The sequence below is a fragment of the Crocodylus porosus genome, unplaced genomic scaffold (assembly GCF_001723895.1).
Source record: "Crocodylus porosus isolate Cpor-Errol unplaced genomic scaffold, CroPor_comp1, whole genome shotgun sequence".
In the NCBI taxonomy this organism is placed as follows: domain Eukaryota; kingdom Metazoa; phylum Chordata; order Crocodylia; family Crocodylidae; genus Crocodylus; species Crocodylus porosus.
In genome coordinates, this window is record NW_017728935.1 from 2,243,335 (window position 1) to 2,252,429 (window position 9,095).

Below are 9,095 nucleotides of genomic sequence, written 5' to 3' on the forward strand. Positions count from 1 at the left end.
CCCTTCTTTGCTGATGCCAGGGTCATTTTGGATGGACAGCATCTGCCAGGTTGCGTTTCAAGAGGTCACTTCTCTCAGGTTACCATTGTCCTGCCTGGACTCCCAGGGCCGCTTTTCACCCCCCATCCACAATGCCTCATGGGACTTCAGGTGTGCTACAAAAGGTCCTCTGACGTGCACAGAACCAAGCAACGTGCGTAAGCCCAGGGCTTGAATAGCAGCCGGGGAGAAAAGAGCAAAGGCTGCAGGGCAGAACAGAGGCCCAGGTGAAGGGATGAGGGGAAACGGCCTGACGGGATCAGTACAAGGCTGTTTCAAGCCGGAGATGGCAGGCGGCAGGCTGGACAGAGGCAGGGGAGAGCCTGGGAAAGCCACAGGCAAGGGCTTGGGTGCAGTGGCAGAGCAGCATGAGGAACTCCTAACAGCAGCAGGGTTGTGGGGCAGGAAGAAACAGGTCCCCAGGGACTAGACCACACTTACCCCATGCCAGGCAAGGACAGAGCCTAGCACAAAAACCCGCATCTCCTGAGCTTGCAGGTGCATCTCAGGCCTAGTCTGGGCAATGTATGGGGCAGATGTTAGCCCCCCAGCACTGACTTCCTGCAGAACAAGAACCCGTTGCAGGCACTGTAGCACTGATCCACGGGACACAAAGCTCTGGGCTGAGCCCACAAGCACTGATTCGCAGCCAAGCAAGCAGCCAGGCCACATGCAGCCCAGGCACCCAGATGTGTGCAGAGAAGCCAAGCTGGGGATCAGGGCTGCTCTGGAGGTGACACCCTGGAATAGGGACCAAAGACATCGGAGACAGGGGGCAGCATCCTCAAGAGGAAACCCTTAAACCCAGTCTCAGCTGCCAGCTCAGAGAGGGGGAGGCTTCTACCCTGAAGCGCCCTCTCCCCCAGCCCGCCCGTCTCTCCCCTGCCCTGCATCAGCTCAGTCTTTCCCAATGCATCCGATGCCAGTCAGGCCTAAAAACACCATGTTCACATCACCACCCTCTACTGCGATATCTCACAGGCCAAAGAAGATCACGCTTAGGCAAAGGGCGAGTCCACACAACAGAACAGGCGCCAACACGCAGGGACCAAGGTGCAGCCAAATCCTAGGAGGACGGGGCGCGGGGGTTTTACCCGGGGCTCACGCACCAAGGGGACTACTAGCCTTCCCCCTGCCTTTGCGGGGTAGCGACCTCTGGGTGAGCTAAAAGAAGAGACATAAATCCTAGGGCAGGGAGGGCAGCTCTGGTTTTCACCGGCATTTGCCAGCCAAGGTAGCCTGCCAACCCCTCCAATGAGTTTGCTTTGCGCTGGCAGATCGCTAACACCTCTGGGGCTAAAACCACAGCATCCTCTAGGATTTGCTCCTTGCTGGGCTCCCCCAAGGTAGGAGACACTTCCCTCAGCTGAAGGCAGCCCGAGAGGAGCCGCCGGGCTCCGGGAGAGCCCAGAGCACGCACGCGGTGGCAGAGCTGCCCGCTCAGCTCCTGGCACCCCACTGCAAAACTTTTTCCCCTTCCACACACACCCTGGTGCTCGGCCCCAGGCACCGAGCCCACGTGAGCTTAAGAGCTGGATCATCCTCTGATGAAGCCGGCTGCCTGTGCCCCGGAGAGCACCGCATGGGTGCAGAAAAGCGGAACGGCTCGGAAACCTCCTGGCTCATGACTCAGGCATCTGGGAAGCAGCCGTGCTGCCCGCACCCCCAGCCTCACGGGCTTCCCCCTCCGCGGCTGCACCCAGCAGCGGGGAAAGAATCCCGAGGGGGGCTGGGGTTCTCCAGGCGAGCTGACAGGGGAACGTTTCCATCTAAGGCCTTGGTATTTCTCCCTGGGCGTCTGCAGTAAATCATTCTCCTTGCTGTTTTGTGCTTTACAAGGTAGCCCGGGAGCTGGGAAGTGGGGTGAGGGGAGCCCTGGGAATAAATGGAGGAGGCCAGGTTAGGGGCTGGCTGTGCCAACAGCAGCACCTGGGAGCATCAAGCTCCATTTCAGCCCAACTCCCTCCAGAGTTTGCCGGCTTCCCTCACCGGAGGGCAGCCAGGTCCAGGCGTTAAGAGCCCTGGAAGCAGCAGGCTCTCTGCCACTGGTCTCCTGTGTGGCCCCAGGCAAGTCATTTCCTCTCTGTGCCTCAGTTTCCCCTTCCACCCCACCAGCATGTTGCAAGGTCTTTGTAATCAAGGCTCCCTCACTTTGCACGTATACAACACAGACTGCGAGTGGGCTCCTTGCATCCTGCCGTCAGGCAGACCAGCCCTGCCAGCTTTGAGCAAAGGCCGTGGAGCGAGTTGGGTATGGCACCTCACCCAGATGCCTGGCACCTGCCTCAGCAAGAGGAATCCATTTACTGCTCCCAGTCCATTTACCGCTGGAAGTGGTCTACGGGGCCGTATTCAGGTCCCAGTCGTGCTGTCCCACCGGGCTCCAGCATGCTCAGATAAGGAACAGCCCCATCTCCCAAGCCTGCTCCAGCTCAGGCCATAGGGAGACATCCAGGGACAGGGAAGGAGATGCGGCTACAGAGAGATGCATCCTTCGTCTGCAAGGCAGAGGAAAGCTGCTGTGCAAAAATCAGAGCAGCTCCTGGACTGGATCCTGGTCTAAGGCCCCTTTGATACCCCGGGGTCCCGAATTCGTGCCCAAAGGAGGCCTACCGGGTTGCTGTTCTCCGCCAAAAAATCATATGATTAACGAGGCAGCAGAGGGGAGAACAGAACCCGGGAAGCTGAGGATTGGGCAGAAGGTCTGAGACAAACCAAGGACACAGCGGGGGCCACAAGATGCCAGGTGCAGCATAGAAACAAGTCGCCTTTCTCCAGCCCTGTCCAACAGCACATCACGTACCACTCGCGCACTGAACCCTGTGTGCCGGGGCCAGCCGGCGGGAGTAGGCTCGTACTGCCCACAAGGAGAGCGCCAGGCAGCCCAGGCGTGGCAGGGCACGTGCTCAGAGAACGGTGCCCTGGGGCTGGGCCAAGGCCACACGGCAAAAGGAAAGATCTAGGGGTGCCGTTACGGAGCAGGACTCCGGGGTTCACCGCCTGCCCTGGGGAAAGGCTCTGGGGACTGGGTTGGCAGCCCTGGAGGCCTTGGGGCTTGCAATCATGTGCAGCTTGGGAAGGGCCATCCCTGCTGACCACCGGCAGAGCATCGCTTCTGGAAGCGGCCTTGAGGTGGGACTTGGCTTCGATCAGCTTCCCACCCCCAGTGATGCTCACAAGCCCACTTCTTGCTCCTCTAAACTCTCCCATCCAAGGGCCTAGATCCCAGCCCACAGGGCACTTTGCAGTGAGGGGGAGCTTTTGATCTCGCAGCGAGAGGGGGACAGGGATGCCGCAGTCGCATCCAGCAGAGCCCCCACCCCCTCCCGGCACTGTCCCCATCACAGGGCAGCCTGCAGCAGGCTGCCAAGCAGAAGCAGGGAATCCCCCAGCCCAGCAGACGGGCCGTCCCTGGGGGGCTTCTGCCTGGCTGGCCCGCAGGGCAGGACGTATGGAGCTGGGCTCTTTCCAGAGAAAGCCCGTCCTCCTCCGCAGCGCTTGCGGAGTATGAATGCTGCTGCGCAGGGCTCTCGGGACACGGGATCAGCTAGGGACTGCAGCGACACGCAGGAGGGGACGTGCCAGGGATGTCTCCCCCAGGCTGAGGATCAGATGCCATCTCTGCCCCTGCTCTCACATTGCAGGCCCCTAAAGGTCACTCCTGACATGTCAGTGCCAGCCTGGCAGCTCAGCCCCAGGACCCTCAGCTGAAGCACCCCCTTCCCAACTGCTTCAAGAGCCTGAGAGCAGGGGCCATGTAGGCTGGAGACCTGCGACCCTGGGGGCCGATGCAACAGCTTCAGGAGGCAGCCGCACCTTGGGGAGGAGGGAGGAAGGCAGCAGCATGAAGACCTTGAGGCATGCCGCTGCCTCTCCTACCACCACGCTGCAGCCTGGCAGGAGAGGGAGCCCGAATCCCCGCGCCCCCATGCGCCCACTGTGCCACCCCGTACCCTGCCTGCAGCCCCAGTTCAGTCCCTTTACCCCACAACAGAGCCCAGCTGATGCCTTCAGGACAGCCCTCGAGCCCCAGGGGAGGGAGGCAGATTTGCCGTAGGAGAGGAAAGCAGCCTCCGGGGTGGAGATGCATTAGACTCCGACCGAGTTGGTTTCTCATGCTTGGAAACCGAAGCCCCAGCAAGCTCCGCGGAGAGCGCAGCCAACATGCTGGGCTTTGAATAACAGCACTCGAGGCCTCCGCGGAGCTCCCCGCGTGCAGGAGCGAATTAGTGAGCGCTCAGAAATTTGCTTGGCAACAGCTACACAAAGCAAGGTTGGTCCCACTCTGCTCCCACCCTCCACGCACAGGCAGAGGGGGAACCGGAGGGAGAGAGAAGGCAGGTGACGTGCAAAACGGTAGACAACCCAGGAGTCCCGGCCCAGAGAGCCCGTCTCCCTACCTCAGAGCCTGTCCTCCGGTCAAGCAGAGCCGCTTTCCCTGGGAGAAGAGGGGACAGATGCAGGGAGCGCGGCAGAACATGAAAGAAAGGGAGAAGAGAGAGAGACGCGCGCAGACACGACACCCAGACGGAGCTACCGGCCAGCGCGCACGGGCACCGCTTGGCTATTTTTAGCTGTGAGAGTTACACAGGGACAGGGGATTCCTACCCTGAAGATCCCCGGGGGCTTAAAATAGGCCCTGCTACTTCCTCCCAGAAGTAGCTGCGTCTCACAGCCACGGTTTCCCGGACTGGGCCGCAGCCGGGATCCAGAGAGGCCCTGCCGGTCTGGCACGGAGAGCGGCAGCCGCCCTCCTAGCCTCCGTCACTTGCCGGGGCTGGTGCCCGACCCAGCCCTGCCGGCATCCCCAGGGGACCACGCAGCGGGGATCCACGCAGGCCCTGCCTGCACCGTGCAGGTCACCTGCGTCCAGCAGCAGCTCGACCGCCTCTCGCTGTCCGCGACGGGTGGCGGCGAGACAGGGCTCTGGAGAAGGTAGCAGATGGGGGAGGTCACCCAAAACCCTCCCGTTTCCCCATCGGTTACGTCCTTCCACCCAAGGCTACGTTGAGACGGCTGCACCACAGAGGACTCAGAAAACACCCCCCTGCAGCCGGTCACTTCCCACAGCTTCTTTCCCCAGTGGGGGATACCCAACAGGGAAGGGAACTACCCTCCTTTTCCAAAGGGGAAACTGAGGCACAGAGCCAAGGAAGGCCCTGCCCAAGGCCCCACGGCAAGGTCACGGCAGAAACAGAAGCAGAATCTACAAGGCCAGACCGTAGCCGCTAGAGTCCGCTCCCTCCGGTCTGGGCGAGGACACGGGGAACCCGGCAGCCTAGCCGATGCCTCTCGGGGCACGCAGAGCATGGCCTCTCCTGGCAGTAGCGCTGCCTGGCCTAACGCATCCTCTCCTCCCTGGGTGCCCTGGGCTCCATGCGGCAAGGAGCTACGAGCCCAGGTGGACAGAGTGCAACGTGCCCCCTCTGCTCCCCTCCCCATTCAAGCTGAACAGTCAAGGAGACTCAAAGCCATGCACAGCCACCTGTTCTGCATCCGAGAGGCACTGCCAGCATCCCCCCTCCTTGCCAGCCAGCTGAGAACAGGGACATCCCCGCAGCACCCCACACAGCTGCCTGTGCTTGCTCTTACCCGCCACCGGCACAAACCAACACCCGGCTACGTGGGAGCTTTACAACCTCAGATTTCCACGTGGCATCCAGGAGCTCTGGGGCATTCGAAATCCAGATCCCACGTCTTGGAGGCTTCGAGCCCTTCCCCAGCAAACAGCAGCTATCCATTCACCGGTGGGGCCACACAATGCCCCCTCTGCCTGGGCTGAACAAAATCAGCCCTTCGGCTGAGTCGGCTGAAACGGCTCCAAGAAAGCACACTTTGCAGGAATAAAACCATGGGGAGGGGGCTCCTCTGAGCCCCAAAAAGGGTTTAAAAAACCCACAAAATGAGACGGCCAAGCGTGGCCACGATAGGAAAAACACACACACTCCCAGGGAGAGGGAGCCTGCTGCTAGCCCCGTTTCCCTTCCCAACATGCTCCGCTCCTGGGAAAGTGTAGGCTGTTTTCCATATATAACTGCAAACTGTTCCATGCAGTAAGAAGTCTAATTAAAGGGAGGGAGGGAGCGAGTGAGCGCGCGCGCGAGAGAGAGAGAGACGCAGAAGACCGAAAGGCAATATTTATAAGGAGGAAGAAAGCCTGCATCCCAGGCACCAAATTAGACCCTTGCAGAGCAAAGCCTGTGATATCACCGGGAGCTCAGACCCAGGCAGAGCCATGGCTTTGCACAAGAGGCTGTAGGAGCCTGGAAAATATGCACCAGTAAGTGAGAACAGACCAGATGGGCCAAGAGAGCAGCGTGCGTGCATGTGTGTGTGTGTGTTGGGGGGGGTGGAACTGCACTAAACCAGTTGCTCAGGATGCATCAAAACAAGTGTGTGTGTGGGGGGTCACCCTTTGTGTGTGTGTGTGTGTGGGGGGGTCACCCTTTGTTCTCTCTCTTCAAAAGGGAAAATAGAAGATTCCCAGCGTCCAAGCAAACCACCCCTATCTGACCATGTCCTGGAGCGGCCGGACTACAGTAGCCTGAACTCATTTAACCCACACGTCCCCAGAACCGAGCTCTAAAAAGAAAAAAAAGAAAAAAAAAAACTCAAGCAAGAATCACGTTACCACAAAGCAATCCCAACCCCACTGCAAAAAATGCTTCTGTGCAGTTGTAGGGACCCGGGAAAGGAAGAAGGAGAGAGAGGCCTCTACTTGGAGGCCTTATGGATACTGGGACTTCAGCCACCTTTATAACGGGACCAGCCAAGCCCCCCGCTCTATCCTGCGCCCCTTCTCACGTCACCCACGCCTGCAGCGTCAGCGCTTTCCAGCCACGCACCAAATGACACCACTGAGGCTGGGCACGCATCATCTGGAGGCGCAGGGTTCTCGCTGCCCAGAAGCCGTGTGGCTGCTCCTAGAACAGGTTTGCAGTTGCGCACATCACCTGCCTGTTTCCCAGGTAAGCCAAAAGAAGGCGAGTGCCAATGCAGGGGAGGAGACGGGGGTGCTTGGGTTTTTAGAAGCCACACCTTTACTGCAACTGGGGCAGCTGTGTGTGTGGAGCATGCCTGGACTGGCGAACATCATCATCATAATAAGAGCAGCTTGTTTTTCAAACACGCTGGGACACCTACACTTCCCATAGGTGCCAGCCGCAGCCCCGGGGTAACCTGCAACCAGCTAGCACATTTCCAAAGGTATTAGGCCCAGCCTACACCAAATGCCAACTTATTTTTAGACCGCTGACATGTTTTAATTAAGTACCAATGCATTTAAAAGCCACTTTGTTTCCTGATGGAGACGGCTGGAGACATCATTCACAGCAGCTCAGCCAGGCTTCTGCAAGGGTAGATTTTTGCCCCTGCAGGCAGTAGCGTCCTTAGGGGAGGGCAAGCTGAGAGACTGCATGGGGCCCCCCAAATTTTGCAACAAATGTCTGACTTGCTTATAGATCATCAAAATTAAGCCTCTATGTGGTGCCAAATGACACTCTTGCCCAGGGTCCCAACAACCCTAAGGCCACCACTGCTGCAGGGTTGGGGAGCGGGGGTTCTGGTTCGATTCTCATCTCCTAGTTACACCAAGCCAATGCAAGGCAGCCCCAACTGGAGCAGGGCACTTGAGAGGACGCTGATATTTAAATGCTCACTTGGACTTGCTTCTCCCCCAAACAATGATACCTTCAACACCCCTGAGCTTGTGCTGTCGCTCCCAGGCCCTCCGGTGCCAGCGGCAGCCGTGGCTCCAGCCTGCCATTCCTCTTCTACCAGGTGCCGTAGAGTCTCCAACCCCAGATGTTACTTCCTGCTCATCTTGGGATGTGCCCTAGAGCTCCCAGCTGCAAGACTGGGTCCGTTTCTAGAAGCAGATGCCCGATGCCCCTCCACTGCGGGCCATGTCTATAGCAAGCTGAGACTGGATGGACGCCTATGAGATGCAGTCAACAAGCATCACCTCTAGCATCCCAGGTACCACTGGGCCTGGCATTCCCTGACGACCAAAGCTGCCCTTCTCCAGGAGCTCAAGGCCATCACTTGTTCCACAGGCTCAACTAGATGCCTGGTGGGTGGCTATCACAGCCCAAGGGACACTTGCGGCACCTGAACGGCCCAAGTGTCTAAGCAGCATCTAAGCTGCGACCCAGTCAGGTTTCAAGGAGACACAAGTAATGAGATAGGACCTGCAGGGCCTGGCTGCCAGGGGGAGACCTGACCTGCAGTGGCATCAAGTCCTTCAAGCCAAAGCCACTTCTAATTAAAATATGGAAGAGACTGTTGCTGTTCTGCGTGACCCCAGCTGCAAGTGGTCCTCTCTGCCAGAGCTCGGGGCATGCAAGAGCTGGGCTTCCCTGGAGTGAACCATCAAGGGCTTCTCTTTTGCTAGACTGGTCTCCCCAGTGATTCAGTGAAGCCCTCCACCAGTGCCTGCGGGTGTGTCATCAGTCACAGAACAGGACTCAGTGCCCATCTGCGGGTACCGGGTGGAACAAAACAGCCTCCAGCCCCGAGGGCGAGGAGGAGGGGCCGTGAGCACAGCGCATACCTGCGACAGGGTTATGCGAGGTGACAGCTGGACATTAACTACTTAGCATAGGCTGGGCCCGTGGGCAATGAAACTGTGGGAGGCTTTCTAATAGTTTCTGCCTCTCGCAGGCTTTAGTACAGGTGGGTATCTAAGCGCCAATGCTAATCCGAGGATAATAGCGGCTTTAGAACCGATAGGGCAGGAGATTACCGCAGTGATCTGGGTGTCAAGGGGGGTTACATTAGCCATAAACAATGCAGCAGGCTGACCCCTGCAGGAAAGCCATCTCTATGGGATACGCTAAGTGGCCAGGGCGACATGCTTAGCAAAGAGACCTGGGCAGATCAGGCTCGCTCCTGCTCAGGCTCCCTCCCCAACCGGCCAGGCTCTCCACCCCATGTGCCTCCACCACTCCGCAACACCACAGCAGCCAGGAGCCCAGGCTCTGGATGCTCCGACTCCTTCTGTTCCTTCAATTTTCCATCCCACGCTATCATCGATCAAATAGCGACTGGATGCAAGC

At 58.8% G+C, this 9,095-nt stretch overlaps 1 protein-coding gene across 2 annotated transcripts in view; it reads right to left on the bottom strand.

The window, feature by feature from the left end:
- ATP2B4 (ATPase plasma membrane Ca2+ transporting 4) overlaps positions 1–5,934 on the bottom strand; it is a 68,053-nt gene extending 62,119 nt beyond the window's left edge. The window contains exon 1 of one of the 2 annotated variants that reach the window (XM_019546619.1): positions 5,632–5,925. The gene's annotated coding sequence lies outside the window, so the exon portion shown is untranslated. Of the gene's footprint in view, positions 1–5,631 lie in introns of both variants that reach the window. The other variant, XM_019546618.1, reaches the window with a different exon arrangement.
- Between the last annotated feature and the right edge of the window lie 3,161 nt (positions 5,935–9,095).